The 22,020-nt window shown below is 44.7% G+C and overlaps 1 long non-coding RNA gene across 1 annotated transcript in view; it reads left to right on the top strand.

The window, feature by feature from the left end:
* The first annotated feature begins 738 nt into the window (after positions 1-738).
* Positions 739-22,020, top strand: part of LOC141778303 (uncharacterized) — a 73,671-nt gene continuing 52,389 nt past the window's right edge. The window contains exon 1 of the long non-coding RNA XR_012596043.1: positions 739-865. This is a non-coding gene — a long non-coding RNA (uncharacterized LOC141778303). The remainder of the gene's footprint in view (positions 866-22,020) is intronic.

The raw sequence follows: 22,020 nt of genomic DNA, 5'->3' as shown, positions 1-22,020 counted from the left end.
GAGATAACAATACGCCACGGAGAAAAAATTATACCGCAATCAACTGCTGATAGCTCTGCTGTGTGGCGTCGGCTCATTCCAGTTCTAATTGCTGTATTATACTCTGATATTTAGGGCTTAAGACTGTAAAGGCAATATACACAAACACCGTGTTCTGTTTGCATCACCGCGTGGTCCGGGTCCACGTAGGCCTGCACACTGTGGACCACTCAACTGAGTGGAGCTGCAGAGGCTGAATGTAACGTAACGTACTGGCTGTCAGTCAGGGTGCATTTGATTCAAATTGATGCATATATATATATATACATATATACCAAGCAATAATAGATTTTAACAGGTCAAAGATAAGCACAGTTCATAGTATATTTGTGTAGGTATATAGAGACTATGTTGAATACCCTTTTCCTGCCTTTTAGTAAGAGATGTTGTGAATGAGGAAAGAGAGCAATTGAATATGACATTTGTATAAACATACGTATATATATATATGTATTTATATATCAGCTGTGTGGTCCAGGTACTGTAGGCCTGCATATGCACCGGCTGAGACACTTTTTAAATGGGCTTCAGACTCCTCCCACTCATCTGCAGACTCCACCTACTCGACTGCAGACTCCTCCCACTCATCTGCAGACCCCGCCCACTCACCGACAGACTCCTCCCACTCATCTGCAGACTCCACCTACTCGACTGCAGACTCCTCCCACTCATCTGCAGACTCCACCCACTTGACTGCAGACTCCTCCCACTCAGCTGTAGACTCCGCCCACCTCAGACTCACTCCTCAAAGAGAAGTCTTGTTCTGAAATCTCGCGAGATGTGAGTACCGGAAGCCAGCGGTGGATGAGAGGACCATGGAGGAAACGTGAGTGCCGGCTGACCGTTAGTCAGTTAGTCGTGTTGGAGTCCATGCTAACCATGCTAGTGGCTCTGTGAGGCTGCAGCATGTTAACCATGCTAACCATGTTTCCATATGAAAGCCTGCTGACGTGTCCAGCTGATTCCAGAGACACTAGTAGCATCAAACTGCAGGCTGCTCTTGAACGCAGTATGTTTTTGACTGCAGGTGTTTCCAGGTGTGTCGCACCTCCAAAGCTTCTGCTGCCTGTCTCGTGCGATCCGTGACGGGTCGGTGGTGAAGCCCGGAATGTGATCGCATGGATTTAACTGGATTTCTCAATACCAGCCAACACTCAGTGTGTTTTATTAGATATGTATATTCATGTATTTACTACCAGAACCCACAAACTGTTATTAAGCTCATAACTTTTGATTGTTTTAGCTTCGTCATTAAGTCTGTTTGTGGACTTTGGAGGCGGACTGTGACAGTTGTATTGAATTGAAGACATCTCTGCTTCCTCCTCTATCTACCACACCCTACCTAAAGAGTAAATCCACAGCAGCACTGTCAATCAGACACAACTGAAGTGGAATTCAAATAAAAAGCCCTTTTTATGATACATGGTGTTAAGCACAGAGAGGTCACGCTGGTCGTCCTGTGACCTTCAAGTGTCCTCATAAAAGAAGGCTTTGCTGACACGTAACTAAAACGCAGCTTGTAGGCTGATGCAGCATCGAGCGTGTCCATCAGTAACCGGTCCTCTGGAGTGACTTTGAACAAGCGTCTGAAAGTCTTCCAGCTCACTCTCTCTAAATCCTTCTGCATGAGAGCATCAGCTAAATACCTCCCATGATCCTCTGCAGAGTATCGCATATCTTAAAATTACTCTTCAAGTCATAAAAGCAAACAGCTCATTTTGGGGAGCTTGTCACCAGTGTCCACTTCACCAGACAACAGGAAGCTGAATGATGTCTCTTCTCGCTCCATTTAATAAAGAAGCTGCCAGTGTGGGTTCATTGTAGAATAATTACAGCGCGGCTCTATCTCGTCGTGAGCTCCGTTCTTCCTCGACCTGGTGGTTAAACAGCATCGTCTAATTCGGCGGCTGATGTTATTTAACTTGTCGTCGGCGTCGCCTGGTCGAGTAATAACTTGTAGTGCTCCTGCTTGTCATCAGCACAATGTCATTAACAATAATTACAAGTCAACCAACATGATGAACGCTTATTGGAACAGCGACGCTTGAGCCGGAAATGATTTCTTCCCCAAATCATAAACATGTTTCCCCGACAGGCTGGCAGGACGGCAAATATTCATTCGCAACAGAGGGCTCGGTTGATATTCATTAATTAAGGGTATTTGCTTCTTTGACAGGCGCACACCTGTGCTGGTGATTGATGTCTTGTATGATGGGAGGCATTTCCTCCTAGCAGGTATTGATTGGCTTTTGATTGGTGGCTTCTGCTTAAGCTGAATCTCTGTTGTTTGTGATTCTGAAGCGGCGCTGTAGGGTGACGTCGCCCTTGAGGCTCTGACTGGGGCAACAGCCTCACTTGTCCCTAATCCTGAGATGTGTGAGGAATTGCAAAACTTCAAATGCCCTCAACGGAACCACGAACGCTGCGTGAAGCCGCCCGGCCCTGCAGAGTGCAAACACGCCGACGGAGGTTCGGCTTGTATTTAAAGTGACAGTGTTTTGTTTGGAGTGGGAAGCGGTTTGGACTGAATCGTGTAGTCACGGCAGGGCTCAAGGGCAATAGAGCCGAGGTGCATGGGAGTCAAACTGCTGCACGTTACTCCACAGTCATATAAATCACCACATTAGCTGTTGACGGTGTTAAGCAGAGATAAAGATGATAGATTATCTACACGTTTAACCAGGAAATCACAGACATAGAAGATTATAAACCAGATGATGTGCTTTCTGGAATTAAGCTTCAAATTAAGAGGCGTGTTCATGTCTTTAACAACATGTAGATAAGTGATAAGCAGATGTAAGGCCATTTGGTAACTTATACTTTGAAGCGTTCACGATGGGTGCATTAACAGTTAAAGCATCAGCGGGTAGAAACGGAGCAAATATGATTAAACAAAGTTATTTTTATTAAACGGTTGCTATATCCTGACAGTAATGCATGAGACAGGTAATCTGAAAACAATCATGTTCCTCTGGTGTCCGCCGGTGTCCTCCGGTGCTCCTAACGGCATCTGCAAGATTTCACAGACTGGAGGAAGACAACCACCAACTCACTTTACAGCTAAACCGTGCACTACAAGATGATTCTGAGAACATCTGAGGAGAGAAATGGGCATTAACATAACAGAATATTATATATATATCAGAGTTGGTGAGTGATTGACAGCTGCTCGGAGACGGAAGGCTCCAGCTCGGCTCTGATTGGTTGTTTCCCTCCGGTCTGTGACATCTTAAAGATGCCATTAGAAGCACCAGAGGTGCACTGCTGTCAGGATATAGTGGCCGTTTTTAATAAATCCGCTTCTTAAACTCCAATTAAAGGTGAGCACAGAGAAAGTTTCCCCCTTTCAGCAGATGAATGTGAAAACAGCCTTCTAGTGTCAAACTGTCCGTACGTCATTCTGCACAGTGAAGGTCAGACATCTACATGAAGGAACAATAAGCAAAACACATTTGTCAATGGAGGGGTGCTTTAGAATAGAATAGTATTATCTTAAAAGTACATTCTAGTGTGTTCTACATTTGCTAATTGTTTACATTCTGCTTCTAAATGCTAAATAGTCTTCCCTCCTTGTTGTGTTGTACTGTATGTTATTCACCATTGAATATAATGAGATATTCGTTGGAGTAGTACATTCATTATGCCGTCCTGAGTGCACGCTGTATAAATGCTTTTGGAACACACTTATGTTTCTCCGTATGTTCAGACTCTTCAGCTTTCGTTCCCACTCGAGGTATTGATGTGGATTTGGAAGTGCAGTGTGTCTCTGCTTCATGGTGCTTCTTGTTTTGAAATGTTAAACAGCTCGGAAGAGAGAAGCACACAGAAACCCACGGCTGCATCTGCATCCACGCTTCTCTCTCCCACACTGTCCCGCTCAGCTGACCGTGAGACGACTGCGAGTCGCTGAAAATGACAATGACATCCTCAAATCAAAACATTTCATTCCCCCACAGTGTAGAAGCTGAGTCTGTTGTGGTCTGCTGACGACATTCTCTCCCATTAAACTTTCCACCTTTTCCTCCAAATAGATTTAATTTGCTCTCCCAGTTATTTTTTCTTTATCACTTTCTGTGATGTCACTTCTCTCTTCGGCGTTTGCAGAGATTACCTTAAAGTATGTGTTTGAACGGAGCATGGGAACCCAACCGGGGCTTTAGCTGTGTAAACAGCCAGGCGTTTTGTACGTCGCAATAGGAGGAAATACTTAATTAGGATTATGGGATTTGTCTCTGTACCTTCAGATTCCTGAGAAGGAGGCTGGGAGATGTCAGAGGGATATAAGTTTGGTCTCATTTAATCAGGGAGTGCGGCGGCCTGCGCGGCCCTGACCCCGCGGTAATTTATTACCGCTCAAACACAAACAGAAGCTCTCTCACCGTGCTGCCGTCGCCCTGTCGTTGGTGATAGAGAGAATCAGCTGGCTGAATATAATGAAACCAGTTATTTCCCTGTCAACTCTGAATGCTTTTCCTTTTTTTTCTCCCTCGCTCTCTCTCTTTTTTTCTGCCACAGATATTGCCATGGCAACTGTGGCTCCTGTATGGAGTAGCTGTTGATGATGTAAAGTAGTTCCCGTGGAAAAATAATCTTGCAAATCCCCAAAACAAGAGCAGAAAGGAAGGCAGATGCAGTTGTAGGAAGAGGAGCGTAGAAGAGTACGGTTTGGGGAATTTAGCGTTTATGGGATTATTCACACGAGTCCAAACAGCCGACGCGTGAATACATCTCTTCACATAACGCCGCTCGCTCTACCTGCCATTGAAGCAGCTCTATATTTTCCTTATCTCTCTTTTTCTCCTCCGCGGTCAATAGATCTGCACCGTGATTGGCAACTGTATAGATCGCGAGCGCTGTGTTCTAGTTGCAGTTCGTCTCCGCCTGCCACCCAATTCGACGGCTGTCACCCGGCAGTGGCACAAATCCCACAGGCCATTATGAGGCTGGTTTAATCCCCACAACAGCAGCATCAGAAGCCTTTCAAGAAGGGTTTCGGAGCATGATACCCTGTCTGTCACATGCATCCGCTGGCTTCAGGCAGGGCTACGGTGCATTGTTGTCATCCCACTCCATCACTTATGTCTCGTCTTATCCCCGAGCCTCTAAGACAAATGTACTGGATGTCCTCCTTCTGAAGATCAATCACATGTTGCGTGTAATCTTCTGCCGGGCTTTGTCTCTCTGCTATTGATGCTCAGATTTGGCCTTGGCTGTTGCACACAATAAATTGTGTTTTTATTGATGTCTTGATTTTGCCGGTCGAGAAGGATTTGTAAAACAATCGGTCCGTTTATTTAGTAGGTTAGTTATTTGTGGTTTGTGATTCAAGGGTATTTGCTGGTGTAGCTCATCTTTTTATGCATATTTGCTTCTTGTGAACTCTCCTCAACCTTTCCTTTCCCACGGCCAAGTTGTCATGTGGATTCTACTGTAAACTCTGTTGTTCTATTTTAAAAGAATAGAGGATCAATACTGCTCTTTAGGTGAATCTGGAGGTGCAGCCTGGAGTCAATGAGGTCAGTTAAAGACTGGAGGCAGGAGGAAACGGCTAGCCTTGCTATCTCCAAAGTTCAAACTCCATGCCTTCAGGCACCTCTAGAGATCACTAACTCATTAACACGTCGAATCGCAGCTGTTTTATCCGACAGTTGTTATGATGACCAGACTACAGGAAGTCACTGTGCTCGCCCGCTGGTACCCAGTAACTGGATGTAATGGATTAACAAACAATAAGCAACAGTTTAATATATGAGCTGTGAAGGTACTGGTAGGTGTTGAACTGTCTTGATGCCAAGCTAAGCTAGAAACAGCTCTGTATTTAGCATACAGACATGAAAGCGGTACGAATCTTCTCGTCTAACTCTCGGCAGGAAAGCAGATGAGTGTATTTCCTCAAATGTCAACTAATTAATTTAAAGGTGTGTAACATTTCAGGAGATCTATTAGCAGAAATGGAATATAATATTCATAAGAATGTTTTCATTAGTGTATAGTCGCCTGAAGAATGGTTGTGTTCTCGTTATCTTAGAATGAGTCCTTCATGTCTCCATGGGGAGCGGGTCTTCTTCACGGAGTCCTCCATGTTTCTACAGCAGCCCCGCTAAACGCCGGCTTCACACAAAACGCAACAACGGCACCACTGTGCTCTGAAACCCATTCATTCCAATGGCTTGCGCGGTGCCACGGCGGCTTTTCGCTGCATTGAGCAAAGAGTGGACGCAGCTCACAACGCATTCTGTGTGAAAGACCCTTTCAAGCCAAAGTTGTAGTTTGACCACGTCCGTGCGACTGTTTGGGAATATAACCAAGACTTCTATCCTGTAGTTTCTGGAGCATGCTTACAGTTTGTGACCTCCAGTTTCTCCTGATGCTGTTTGTTATGGGCCTGTTGCTTTTCATTCAGTGCTACACGTGTTGTTATCTATCATCTTATATCATCATATTTATTATAATTCATGATCAGCTTCCGTCTGTTCCTTTAAGTCTGGAGGTGCCAGGTTACCCCGAGCCCGGTGATTGATGAGATGCTTGTGACCTACAATAGACAGACCCACAATTAAAGAGCACCTTATATCCCAGCTGTGAATGTGAAAGATAAATGCTGATAGCACCCGCCCCTCTGATGTTCAATCATGCTCTCCACGCCTCGGTCTCAGCTTGTGTCCTCACAGTGACTGATGTGCATTTGAATATTTCTCTCTCGCAGGTAAACATTAACATTCACTTCACTTATTCATTCACTCCTCCTCTCTCTGGGTTCAACGCAGCCTGCCTGTTTCACACAGACATTCTCAGGGAAAAGCTTAATTTAAGCGTTTATTTTCATGCTGTGCAACAGTCAGACTAATGTACTGAACATCCTTTCACTGTGGAATTATTCATCACATGATAGGGGAAATAGACAATGCTTTTATCGCCTTCTCTGCGTCCCCTTTGTGGTTTTTTAAAATTCTTTCTTGCTTATTTTTATCTTGGCTCTGTCCTTGTTTTGGGCTTTAAAACATGATTTTTCCTTCTGTCTCCAGTGGGACATACACCTTTGACCATTGCTTGCCTTTTGCTCTGGTCCCAGGATACATGTTGGGCCTCAACCCATAAAAGATAAAAGGTTCATCTCTGCACAGCTCACTTGTTTGTCCTGCACCGGATTTTCTTCCCGTAACTTGGTTTTCTTTTCCCGGATGGGGTCCATCTTACAGATACAACTTCCCCGAGTCGACTCTGGGGCGTTCAGAGTTCACTTGATGCTTCTACGTCTGTCTGACGACGTTATTCGCACATTCCAGACGATGGTTATACGGAGAGAACGCGGCGCTGTCGATGCCTGATTCCACTGGAGACCACTCAAAGAGGAAACTGTCAATGATGATATTTCATTCAAAGTGGTAATAAAACTACGACAGTATATCTGTAACAGTGCCATATGACTCTGAGATCGTCTATAGTGTTGCAATGCTCAGTGTGAAATGCTTCCATGCTAAGCACTGTTCCATTATGTACTGTACACGCTGTGAAAATGTGATCAATGCCCCGTCTTTCATTCTTCATTCCTTTTAGTTTCTCCCTGAGCTCTGTTTCTAACTCTCATCACACTAAGTTAGACTTCACTATATGAGCAGCAACATGTACAGTCACTCAGTGGAGGTCATTTATCTGATCTCATCTGTCTGAAGCAAAAAATAACGACACAGTCGGCACCGATGTTGAGGAAATTACATTTCTGCATCCTTAACTGTTTCTAAATATGTGTTTCACACATAGACTGTATAAAATACGGACGTAGTCACGGCAACGTCACCCGTAAGGTTCTGAAGAACCATTGTGAAGCTCAAAGGGTCATGTCTAGAAGGTAACCCTCAAGTTGCAAAAACTCGCTGCCTGATCAATGCCGAACCTTAAAGAGACTCTATGTAAGAATCAGAAATGTCTTGTTAACAGCTTCACCTGTGTCCGTTAAGTCAACTAAAGTCAGCGTCCTGTTGCTGGTGCTTGTGCTCGCTCTACATAGACATGAAGGAGCATCGCTCAACACAGTGAGGAGACACACGTCAGCTAAAAGCACAATATCACTCTATATTTCAGCTGCTTGGCAGTAATGTTAGCTGACCAGACCAAGGTCTCTCCATGAATCAATGCTGATCCTAGTGTTGGCTTTTCCCGCCTCAGCCTCCCGACCGCGGCCGGAGGGAACGGGGGAGACGATAACGTTTCTCTCTGCGGAGCCCCGTCACTTCACAAGACACGGGAAACCTCTGTTGGTCTGGAGGAGCTGCAGCAGTTATTTCTGCACAAACGTCCACTGAACATTCACTAGATATTCTGAAGGCAGGCAGAGGAGCAGAGACTCCGGTCCTGGAGACCAAAGCTACGGTCTCCCCCGCGTCCTCCGACCGCGGCCAACACTGTTTAACAGCTTCACTAGATACAACCAAGAGGTTTTGGTGCTTCACTGTAGTTTGTGTTGGAGTCTGAGTCTGAACAGCGGAGACACACGCGAGACCATGAGACACCGACCAGCAATGATTTATACCTGGAAGAAGTTACAAACAGGACCTTTAACTATCTCGCGAGAGCTTCGCAATTTGTGTGTTTATGCCTTCTAGACATGACCAGCTCAAAGTGGGTGACTCCGGCCGTCGCCATCTTGGCGGTGACGATATGGCCTAACTAGTGGAGCTGAGGCGGCCCTGGTGACGAAGCCCAGCAGACGGCTATCAGCTAGCGACCTGAGACGGCTCCGACCTGTCACTCAAAGCGGCCACACCCTCAATTATGCCAAACTTTAAGCCTTAATATAATTTAAACGGATGAGTTCTATGAAACTTCACCCTCGTACAGTTGTTATGATCGGGTAAACTAGCTCTAGAGACCCAAACCGTTTTTTGTACTAGGCTGTGAACATGTTTGTTTCTGCTGTAAAGTTGTTGCATGTTTTAACTCGGAGGTCTGTGAACATCGACTCACTATTGGAGCCTCGAGTGGCCGTTTGATGAACTGTAGTTTTGGGCTTCATTTCTCAGCAGCGGAGCCACTTGGTTACACACTGTCAATAATCCAGGTAGAAGCTGTCAGAGCAGCTGCCACTGACCTTTTAGCAGTATGAACGACCACATCATCGCCCAGCTGCAGCGAATGGAAACTCTGTTTTTACTGTTTTTGTTTTCACCTTCAGCTTTATTTTTCCTTTCCACACACATTCTGACTTTAACAGATGTTGATGCCTGCTTCCCTGAACCTTGTCATTTGGTGTCCGTTTATTTCCTTTGAGGGAAGCAGCAAAGCCCACTGACATTCAATCACATTATTTTGGCACAATGATTCGCTGCCTCCACCTGTGACCTGAATCACACGTAACGCTGCGCATGACAAGTGCCGTGTAAATCAAACCAGCATATACACACAGATTCCTAACTGAATCTGGTGGTGAGACGCCGACCAGGAACCGAGATGATCACATGCACATCAATAAACCAAGCAGGCTGCGGTGAACAGCCCAGATTTTTTACAGTATTTGAATTCAATCTCTCCCAAGGTGATGCTACACCTCTTAGATGCAACTGCCGACCTGTTATTGCGGGAGTGTGATAGAGAGCGGGCTTATAGCAGCCATAACAGGGTAAGGGCATGATTGCCTGCAGGTAAGTGATTTAGAGAAAATCAGGTTGATGCTCGCCAAACCCTCCGCCAGAGAAGCACGGGCCAAGGCCGAGCCGTTGTGTCAGCATTTTCCACATCGCTTACCTTTAGGCTTAGATGGAATAAATTCTCGTACAATTTTCAGAGCTGAAATTAGTGGTTCTTTGTGCGTTTTCTCAGTCCAGGACCCCTAAAGGTTGTCTGAGGTTGCCGTTTGGAGGCTTGTCTCACTGTATCCGCTGTGGAACCTGATCCAGATACTCAGTAAAGAGAAACTTCTGAATCTTTCACCCAGTTCAGAAGGAATTGGTTATGCTGCACAGGGCTGATTCGACATGGTCTGTGCACAAGAAGGGAGCATATCTGATGCATTCAGGCTCACTGCAACTGGACACCTATAGCCTAAGGTACATAAACAGGTAAAATCCCAACACGCTGTTCACATCCTGTATAGCAGTTTAGCATATTTGCCTTAGTGCACGTGCACTTTGTGCATTATTCACATCCCATTTACCGTTATGTAACGTGGGATCATTTAATGACAGATTATGACCTTGTTGAGACCCACACAAAGATAATTGGTGCAGTGACTGATGAGGAATATCTGTTAAAGCTGGTAGTTATTATATCTAACATGAACTGTCAAATACACTCCTTAAAGAAATAGAGAAGATACAGGTGTAGAGAAATGGGCACCACATTAGTGAAATACTGCAGGCCTTTCATCCAGGAGGACGTCCTTTGTGCTGGATACGAGACAGATTTCAAGCGAAATTGAGTTATGCAAGACACATTGGATGTTATGCACTGAATGACAACTTGAGAGTTCAGTAGCTTGGAAAACATTCTAGGAGGATATATTTAAAAAAACCTCAATTGCACTTTTCCTCTCAGAACAAGGACGTGGTGGTGGTCTCCAGTCAATTCCGATTTACTGAAAGAGACCCTGCAGAGAGCATCAGGGGTCAGGAGGGTTGAGAGTTAGCGGCTCTGTGGTTTGTCACATTTTGACATGTGTCCTTCAACGGTTACATCTGCACCAACGCCGGCCCTGACATGAAGGCCAGCGGCCTCACACTTTAAATCACTCCTAACGCCAAGCAGAAGGGAAACGATGACATCTTTCAATATTGACTGACAAGATTGACTGTCTGGATTATCTGTACGGTCGTACATGATAAAGATGTCTAGAAGGACCGGTTAAGAGTCCGGTATTCCCCTCAGGAGACGGTGAATAGTGGACTTGCCTCCGTCCGGTGGCCAGAGACACGACTCCACATGAATGATAGTGTTGCTCTGTAACTGCTGGACGTCTGAATGAGCAACTATACTAACAAGTTCACCATGTCAACTGAAAAGGTGACGTTGTCAGTGTGTCAACGTCAATGTTCTGCTAATCACTAGAAACACTTTCTGCATATGAATTCAGATTTTGGTGTCGGAAGCGTTCTGGTTTATGTTTGTAGTCCGAGTATTATTGAGAGTATTATCACATTTGAGCGGGCTTTGGTTGAATGCAGGTAAACAGTCCGTTAGAGGCGGAACGCATTGGCCGAAATACAACCTCAGAACCCACCGGATATCGTCTGACGATTATTTAGCTTTATATTGGTGTATAATTAGCTTGTAAACTGGCTTCTTGTGAAACCATCTGGCCATAGCAGCGTCTCTCAACTCAAACTCCAGTCTCGGGTCTCAAGTTGCTAATCGGATTGTAAACAATGAGCGGTGAACAGAAGAGGAAGTCTCGGTCTGGAGATCCGCCGGCTACACCGGAACCCCACAAATATTGTCCGTTGCCCCCAGAGGCTCATCATCATCAGACCGATGGCCGTGGGTTTTACAATCAAATTATATTTAAGGACAAGAGGAATGTTTTGACAAAGTTAGTAACCTTTATAGCCGTGTTTCCACTGCATGGCACGGCTCTGCTCGACTCCACTCAGTTTTGGTACCAGTGCTTTTCTCTATGGTGCGATTTCACTGCAGATAGTACCTCCTCAGTGTAGGCGGGATTCTCAGCTGATCACCGGAGCGGCGGCGCATGAAACTGCCCTGACATCATCTTCAACGGGACACTCACTGAATCCTTTCAACGGCACCCAAACAGAGGATCTGCACTTCGTCAGTTGTATGGCGCAGTGTACGTAGTATGTCTGGTGTAGCGGTGTAGTTTTGCGACCTGCCATTTCACGGTCCAATGTCACGGTAGTAATGATTCTCTCTGACCAATCAGTGGCCTGCAGTGTTTTAACTCCACCGTCTAGCATCTCCGTGGTGGGTGACAAGAATGGAGCGGTTCTGTTGGTACCATCTGTGAGTTTTGAGAATGGAAACACAAAAATATCCGTTCTAATGTGTGACGAAGTGAACCAAACTAAACTAAACTGAGCTGGACTGCTTGATGGAAACGCGCCATATGTCACTGTGTTGGAAAAATGAGAGAGCTGTGCAGAGACCTGTTACTTCTAGTAGCCAGCAGGAACAGCCAACTAAACCAGTAGCGCATTCAATGGATCAGCTGTTGTTAGCTTGTTTGAATGAGCTGATAATGGTCGTCCCTCATGTAAAGGTTATGCAGTTTGTAGTTAACGGGCTCTAAGATGAAATGAATGTGGTGCTAAAAAGTGAAAGGTAGTATTTTACATGGATATTGTGTGTTTTAGTGAACACACTGGATGCAGCTTCAGGCTGCTGCTGCTCTGCTGGTCGGCACCGTGTTGGATGATTAGCAGATCTCGTTTTGGTCAGTCTTTTACAAACCTGTTAGTTTTCTTACTTGTTTTTCTTGCTACCTTGACAGAATCATAGAATCTGACATCCGGCTGAGAGATTCAACTCCAGCTGTCATCTGGCTCCACGGTAGGTTATGATTTGTTTTTCCTTAGTTTAGCTGCTTGCCAGCAGTCAAAAAGAAAAAAAACCCCATCTTGAGCCAAGCAGCTTAAAGGTCCCTTTATTGTGCAGTAGAAAATGTGATGGCGTAGGTGCAGGTGAAAACCCATAGTGTTTATCGACTGATATGAGTGATACTGATCTGAAAGCAGTTATTTCCTCTCCACCAGGCTGTCATTTGGCTGGCTGAGTGAATCCAGCCCGGGCTTTAGCCTATTCTTTTACTGCCAGACGGCTGGGTGATTAGTGCCGTGGCAGTCTGCAGTCGGCAGCTCGGTGCTGTTGCCTGATAAAGGGGTCAGACTCAGCCACACACCCACTGCCAACCTACCCCTGCCACTTAGTAGTCTGTTTCCTGTCGGCCCGCTCGCACTGAACAACACCAGGTCACTGTCGCAGCTTCCTGCCACTCCACCTCTTCTTCCAAAGCCCGACTCTCCATGAAGCACAACCCCTTCTGCCTCGGCTCCTTGTTGCAATCAGTACAAGAAAATCCTCTGATTAATCTTAGTCAACATCAGAGCCAGAAAGAAGCCAACAATGCCGACCGCCTGTGGCCAGATTCTCTTCATTGACTGCACAGGGATAGGACCCCCCCCCCCCCCCCCCCCCCCCAAACACACACACACACACACAGACGAGAGAAAGAGTTAGTTAATTGGATATTATATTGAACAGAAGTAGTTTAGAGCTGAAGGAGAAAATAACTTTTGTTGGTAACGGCGCAATTGCAGCAGCATGGGGAGATAAAATGGATGTGATTCTCCCATCAAAGAGCAGCTTTATTGTGTCTAGAATTGTCTTCTAAAGAGGATTGAGATTGGAAAAAGAGATGGGGTGTTCATCTTTTCACAAGATGATTTACTGCACTGCTATAGTTTCTAATCAGATCTCACTGGTGTTTTAGAGGCTTTTTAACATCAAATCTCTAAATAAATCCGCCGTAAAGTGAAATGCGCAGGCAGATGTAGGTCCCTGCATTAGCAGGTTTTATGCCTTGAAAATTCACTGTTGTTTGATCCCAGTAAGATTCCTGTGTGGGAAACACTGCAGTGCAAATGTAAGACGAAGGAATCAATGGGATCTTTTTATTTAAAGTCCTTTCATAGTGTTTAAGGGGTGTTACCCATGCTAATAATAAGCAATCCAATTTATGATCAAGTGGGATTCATCATTCAGCACACCTGGATGGTTAAGAACATTTCATGCATCTGGAGTTGACTTCTCTTATTTTGTCTCTTAACAGAAAATGAAGAGAAATTAAAGTGTAGTGTCTGGAAATGGCAAAAAAAAACTAAAATAACACATTCAATTCAAAATGGCCGATTTCCTGTTGGGTTTACGGTATACCTCCAAGAGGCTTTTTTGTACGTCTCAACATGTTGCATATACCTGCCAAATGTCATACTTCTAGGTGAAACCACAATGAGGGGCTCAATTTTAAAAAAAATTTAGGGGGCGCTATCGAGCCATTTTGTCACATCTGAGCAAGAGACCCAGGAAATATCTAATCTTTCACCAGTCCGGATACATGTGCCAAATTTGTTCCGTTTCCGAGCAGCTTTAGCTCCTCAAAAATGTGATTACTTTGCGTAAATAATGATAATAATAATTAACGAAGCAATTACAACAGGGCCTCGGTGGCCTTCGGTCGGTGCTCGGGCCGTAAATATAAGAGAGATTTAGGAGATTGTTGCTGCATGAGGCCCGCTATCTTCATCCTGAACTAACTTGTCATTACCAGCAGCAACACAGTGGAAACATTTAGAAAATGAGCAGTCATAGCGCCCACAGAAGATGCGCAGCAGTCATTGCAGCTCACCTTGAAGGCTCCTGTGGGGTCAGCAGCAGCAGGATGCTTTTAATCTGTTAGTCCTCACATCCTCGTCGCTGTGACCTTGCAGACAGACCATGAATTTCTTTACATGCTTCTTACCTTAGACGCAACAGTCGGCGTTAGTTCCCCGAAGAAGTATTCTTTAGGCGTCGCTCACAGGCCGGGAAACCCATCAAGTTACAGGCCCATTTACCAACAGAAAAATATTACTCTCAGTTCTGCTTTGAGATTCAAGACTCAGTCAGAATTCAGTCAGATGTGACTCCTTTCAGAATTCATTTTATTGTTTCATCTTCAATCTCACACACACTCACACACACACACACACACACACACACACACACACATACACACACACACACACACACACACACACCCCAGTTCAGTTCCATTAGTTTGGCTGACTTCTCAGAGTGCATTGCTAAGCATTATCTGAGACTGCCTCATGGTTGTTGCTAATTGATGCTGCAGTCAGTTCATTATTTCAGTCTCCCCCACGGCCGCTCAGATATCTGATTCATACATACACCCTGCATTTAATCAGTGGGATCACACAGCCATGCATGGCCGCTTCTAGCTTTCTGGGGGCCAAAAGAAAATGATGTTTGGGGGCCCATATTTTGTGACACTACGGTGGTCCGGGTGGGGGGGGCATGTATTTGACATTTAAATGCATCAATCTGGAGCACTTTAAGAGGAAAAGAATCTAGATCCTCAAAGAACATCTTTTATCCTCTCAAATTCAATTCAAACATCTGAAGTTGACCCCAGCAACTTAAACCTACAGAAAACGATAATGAATAGGAAACACTGGGTCGTCCTACAACACGAAACTCCTGAATCTTTATTTACAGGTGATTTACCGGTGTGCAGCCTGCAGCCCACGACAGCTTCAGTGTCTCTCCGGGACGTTAAGCACTTAAAGATCCTGTTAATACAGGCGTGTGCAGGAGAGTAAACCGTTTTTTGACCACAGTGAAGATGTTGTTTTTGAAAGGCTAAACGCCAACAAATATGGATTGAAGCAGAATATTTTGTTAGTTAAAAACAAGTTGTGAGTTTCGGAAATGATTACATCTATCTCTGTGAGCGACACACGGCAGGCCGTGGAGTCCCGCATACGAGGCGGTGCGCCGTGACCGGCTCTAGGTCGGCTTGGAAAGGCTCGGGGCGAATGTGTTTCCCGGGGCCGTGGACAAAGTGTCACCGGGGCGGACTGTCCTCAGTGCGCCTCGACAGCGTCGTGCCCCCAGGGCGGCGCTCGGCTCACTTAAAAGGCGCCAGGGGTCTGCGGTGATGTCTGCAACCCGCCCGACCCGTCTTGAAACACGGACCAAGGAGTCTAACGCATGCGCGAGTCAGAGGATGCTAGCAAAACCCCATGGGCTAATGAAAGTGAGAGCCAGCGGGCGCCGCCTGAGGTGGGATCCCACCGTCCCGTCTCGCCCGCATCATCGGGAGGTGGTGCGATAGGACCCGAAAGATGGTGACGAGAGGTTAACGTCACGCTGCCATTAAGTGGTATCGGTGCCGTTGTATCGGAGCCGTTTTGCGAGTACGAGTACATGAGCACAGTATCGGACCCGATACCCGATACTGGTATCGGTATCCGTGCATCCCTACTTTTGGACTAAGGACTGAGACAGTTACAGCACCACGCCGTTCGACTCAAACATGCAATGAAATTTGTATGTCAGATTTGAAATGTTGGTGCTGCAAGCATTGTTTGATGTCCAAATAGTCACCAAATGCCAGTTGTGTGTTATTTTGTATGAATGTATGATGTGTGAAAAGTCAATCGAGAGGATTTCAAGAATCAGATGTGATAAATGTCTGATTGAGCCACATTTGATTTAGTGTTTAGTATACTGGCTCTGATCTATCGGCACACTGAGGAACAGTGTGCCGATAGATCAGAGCCAGTATACTGTTAACTGTTCACACATGGTTTATACTGTTCGATCATCAGACTAGAGTACTATGCCCACCCTCCTCAATAACCAGATATTATCCTATTTGAGCTTTTACTAGCCAACATAAAAATGGAGTACCAAAGTGATTAATCAGAATTATGGTGGTGGTGGTGATAAACATTGGTGTTGCCCACTAGAGAGGAGCAGTGAACGCCAGAAACAGTTTCTATCACAGAGCTATAAATGTGGGAAATCCCTCAGCTGGTGGGATCACACCAAGCGTATCCAAAACCAGCGTTATTTAGTCCCTGTGTTGATAGTTTACTCCGAACATCCATCAGCTATCTGAGGGACATCTAGAATTACCTTTCAGTGGCAGACAGACCGAAATGACCTCATTTCAACGTGTTATTCTGTGCATAACTCCAACAAATGATGCATTAAAATGCCATGATCAACACGTAATAGACCTTACGCCACTGGCACAAATTCATTCAAGCAACAGAGACTGTATGCCTCTGATAAAAAGCAGACAAAAAGAAAGACAATTAGGACGTGAAAAAGAAATTACCAACCTCATTGATGGGTCTGAATAGCGTCCCAGAGGAGGAAGAGGTAAAATGTAACGCTTCAACAAAAGGACATTAACGCAGATCCCTTCATTACTTTGAGTATAATGACCCTCCCTCTCCCCGCAGCCCACCGCCTCATCCGTACGACCCGGCAACCAAACGAATTTGCAGGGGTTTAGTGGCAGGGCATATCCTTCAGATGCATCACGGCTCCATCCAGACATCGTCAGATGAAGAGCTGAGGTGTCATCGTCGGTAATTAATCCTTTGACATTTTGGGAGTTTTCAGTTCCTGGAGCCGGTCGCAGCTTCGCTTTTCATACGTTCAGACTCAGCCTATTTATAACATGAGTGTTTACTGAGTACATATTTACCTGTCACTAGGCTGTATAGAAACGGGTTGCAGATGAGTGTTTAGCAAACATAATTAACTGCAAAGGTTGCATAGAACTAACTTTAGAAGGCTAATGTATGAATCGTTGCGACTGAATATTAACAGAGGTATATATGGAATATGGTCCTACATATATGACATGATATGATCTTAACTGGGAACAATACAACTCAATGTTCCTCAATTTACAAAGTGTTATGTTACTAACAGCAGACTGAATGACTACAGAACGCAGTGGTTCTCAAACTGTGGGAAATGTGATGCGCAGTTAATGTTTTTTATGTTTGAATCTTTTTCACGGCTCTTTATACATCCATGGTAGCAGTGGTGTTCATTCAGACAGGCCGTCTGGAGGTTTACAGAATGGACAGATATTTGACAAAAAGAAAAACAGACGATGCTTCGGAGACGAACAAGACGAACAACGTGCTCATCTGACAGTAATCAAAAGTACAAATATGATGAAGTAGGCTGCGCCGAGTAGTTCGAAGCTTCATTCATAACGTTGTCAGTATAGTTGTCAATACATTGGTCTATTAAATATTATTATTATAATAAATATGTCTTCCTCCAAAGGGGGGAATGACCACTGACTTAGCGTCAGTTAGGTTAGCATAATCAGATATTTCATTTTAATCTATGAATAATGCTCACAATTTCACCATGTACAATATGCATCAGAATAGTTCTACTAAGGCCTCTACTACCAAGGCGTGATAGTTCAGTTACATTTATTGCTTGGCCGCCTATAAAACATTGACGGCTTGCGATTGGACGGCGTACATACAGTATTTTTCCTAAAGCAGCCAATTTACACATTTACTTTATAGACATTTCCTAAGTTTTAATGGTGCAACCTGAATGAGTAGATCACTAGTTTGAAATGAGATAGTTAGTAACTGAGAAAGGATGTTACACTCATACGTTAGTGATGGATTTATGAATAGCTGGTGCAAGCCAGTGACCTCAGTGTCCAAGCAATAAATCTACAATCAGCCTTATGCCAAAGGTAAAGCTGGAATCCCAATAAGCACCTTCAGATTATTCTTAAAGTACCACTTCTTCATTTTTAATAAAGCACTGGAATCCAAGTTCAAGTCCATAATTTGCTTTTGGCAGCCGAGGCCCTTCAATATTGAAACCACACAGACTTTACTTTTTGCAAACACACCGAGTACATTATTGATCACCTCGAAGGCAAATATTAGAGAGACATGAAGCAAAGTTTCTCATTACAGCGCTCAGTTCGTTGAATGTAATTACCACGGACGCTTGAGAAGTTATGCAGCAGTTAAGCCAAGTTGCGTAACGCGAGCTCGGTTCTGACACGGCGCGGGCGCTGCAGGTATCCACGTAGAGAAAATGATTACTCTGCTGTATCTGTTCTTACCAGCGGTCACGTTCAGAACAAGCCCTGCCGCTGAGTAATTAATGAATGAGTGAGCTTAATGAGCAGAGGTGAGCACAATCATGTCTTCACATACTAATGATGTGGGAGTTCATTACAATAATAAGTTCATCAGTTCTTGAATCATGCTCCAGTTACGTGGGAGGAGATTTAAAAATGTGAATAGAGCGCTGAGACAGGACGCTCTTCAAGCCAATCCAATATTTGAACTAGTTGTATGAATATTTGATCTGTAGAAGAAGTAGTGAGTGATGTGTGGGTGGAAAGGCAGGCCAGGTTTTTATTCTATTTATTGTTTAATCTCTTTTAACAGTCACTGTCACTGAAATCAGAGATGACACAAAGTATAAACTGTTTCAGCTTCTTATTCAACTAACAGAGAATTAGAGAAGTAAATATATGTTTGGAGAATCTCCTGATTTAACTCGTTAACTACTCTGATTGATCGGAGTTTATCTGAGGATCATTTTAAAGCTCGGACTTTTCTTTTCTTTCTTTTTTCTTTTGTGATGAGCCAGCCAACATATCGGGCCGCAGTGCGTCTGTGTCCTAATCCTCTCGTACTAACCTTTCTCTCTCTCGCCGAGTCAGCCAAAGCTCAAAATCTCCGATGATAACCTGTTATAGCTCGGACCAAAGTGCTGCAGAGCTGCATGGTTACCTGCACGACGGCTCATTGATGATGCTTTGAAATTTAAGTGACACCCAATAAAAGGTATTTTTGGGTCCTTGAGGGTATTCTTGTTGTTGTCAGTAACTGTTTCTTTCAAGGAGATAGTTCACATTTACAACATTGTTTGTAGAAAATACCATGGTTAAAAATTAGATTTTGGCTTTTTCACTCTGGCATGTCTCTCCTGAGTTCCTCCCTAATAAACTACTCAGAGACCGAGCTCATCTTTATTTAGGCTCGACCGTAACGGTGGAGGGAGGATGTGGAGATAGAGAGAGAGAGAGCAAGGTAGAGGACTGGAGTGCCCTCGTGGTCCCAGACACAGATGGACAAGATGAGAGGGGAACACAAGCACAGCTGAGGCCGTGCAGCATGGAGTATTATAAGACCAGGAATCAGTGAGCCCGGCTCTGCGCTGATGACACTGGCTTTACTGCCACTCAGTCATTCGCCGCTCTCACCAGGAACCCCGGGGACGCCGCTCGTCTAGCACAGTTGCATCAAGATTAAAGGCACTTTTCCCCTCTAAGATCAAAAGTTTGCGGGGCTATATGCCAAAAGTGTCTCCAGCGGAGTTCTGATGATACAAAAAAAAGTACACAAATGCCCAAAGCCATTAGCATTAGCAACGGGGAAATGAAACTCAACTCAAAGCATATGAAAATGACGTGCATGTTCTGATGGACTGCTTTGACCTATTTTGACTGCCTTCCTTTATGAAATCCCTTAAGCCTTGTGCATAAAAATAATGTTTTCTCAGAACCTCGGACAATGAATTTAATCCTTTAATGGGGATAGATAAGTGTAAATGTGTCCATTCAGACATAAACTCCCGTCAGTCCGACTCCCGTCCTGCTTGTTGTGTCGGCTGAGTGTAACCACTAAATGCCCAAAAAGGAAAATGGAAAAAATTGTCAAAAGTTATCTCTGTGGCTTCACACTCCCTGTGAGATGAAGCACAAAGCATACTCTACCTGAACTCTGCGGAGTACAGAAAGGCTAGTAATCTTCCACTGGGGCTTCAGAGGGGAGGAAGAGAAAGCACACAATAGCATCATCCACTTCTGATCCATTTTGTGAGGCGAGAAGAATGAGAAAAGAAAATGAATACAGAGCCTTGGCCTCGGCCTCAACGAGGGAATGCGGGTAATGGAAAAAGAAGCAGACAAACAGCTCGACAACAAAGAAATTCCACTGCTGTGGGTTTATGTGAAACTTAGTGCACGTAATGCTAATGGTACGTGCATCCAACGGTTCGTATGCTTCCTTACAAAATATTATTCCTCATTTCTCAGTTTTCCTACAAATATTCAGCAACTCGTGACACACAAGTACATTTCTGCTCCAGTCTTTTCAAAATGAAACTACTTAGTTAGGTCTCGGCAACAAAACTACTCAGTAAGGTTTAGGCAACAAAACTGCGTAGTTAGGTTTTTGGAAAAGATTGCGGTTTGGTTGAAATAACACCAGAAGTGGCGTAACTTAAGTACGAAGCTACGTGACCAATAAATCAATGTGGACTTCTGGTTTCACATGGGACACAAACTTTAGTACAAACACCGTTCTCTCCTGGGCGAAAGGCCGCTGTGTTTTGACCCGCTCATCCAGCATTACCTCCTCCAAACGCAGCGTTCGTCGCTCTTTACTAACTGGTTTACAATTAAGTGGATTACATGCAAATTGATTTTGTGGGATGTATACGATTACAGTGCGTTACTCTTTCGTAGGTAGGCTACAACTACAAACGGTGTCTGAGAACAGGAAGTTGATTATATGCTGCAAAATATGAGATTCTTTGAAGCTGATCATTATCGGATGATTAATTGACATTATATGAGCATGCAGCGCTGCAGAAGTTATTTAAATCCATAATAGTCCGTCAAATAAAGAGAATAATCAGGACGTATTGAAAGAGTAGTTCAGTCCTCTCCTCCTTCACCACATCAGCTTCCTCTCCTGCCATAGAGGCAACTTTCAGGTAGGCAACACAGAGCAAAGTATTTCCACAGACCTGAGCTGGTTTCCAAGGTAACAGCGAGCGGGGCCCCCTTTGGATCGAATGGCTAATTTCCACACCTGTACCCTCACCGCCCGCGACTGCAGAGCTATGTATATTTCAGCACGCTTTATGGCTGCTTGCCCGAAGCGATCGGCGGCGGCGACAGAGGTGACCACGGCGAAGAGGCCGAAACACCGGAACAGCACACAGCCGCCTCATTAGTAGTATCGCACCGATGCTGGATGTGTCTTTCCTTGGCCTGCCATCTCTCTGTGTATTATGTCATCCTGTTCTTGTTCTTCCTTTCTCTTTCACACCATAATCCTCAGTGTCACTGTGTTCCTCACCTCCTCCCTTTCCTATTTCACCCCATCTCCCATCGCGCTCTGTGATTCAAACTGTCCTCAGGTGGCTCTTTTCATCCCTATCAGTCTGTCAGTTTATCAAGCCTGACTGCCCCCCCAATCTCCCCGTATATAATTAGTACACTGTCCTGCAGGAGTTATCTGACACCAGCTGTTTCCACTTTCAAAGTTTACCAAATTTAAGAAGCCCATCTAATTGATCTGATCGGCCACTTGAACCAATTTGACCCATCGCAATTTGAATTTCCTATTTTTTTGAAGCCCCAGTAAACTTTAAGATGCTAAATAC

The sequence above is a fragment of the Sebastes fasciatus genome, chromosome 12 (genome assembly GCF_043250625.1).
Source record: "Sebastes fasciatus isolate fSebFas1 chromosome 12, fSebFas1.pri, whole genome shotgun sequence".
NCBI classification, from domain to species: Eukaryota; Metazoa; Chordata; class Actinopteri; order Perciformes; family Sebastidae; genus Sebastes; species Sebastes fasciatus.
The sequence above is the reverse complement of the archived record's forward strand: the minus strand, read 5'-3'. Positions and strand labels throughout refer to the sequence as shown.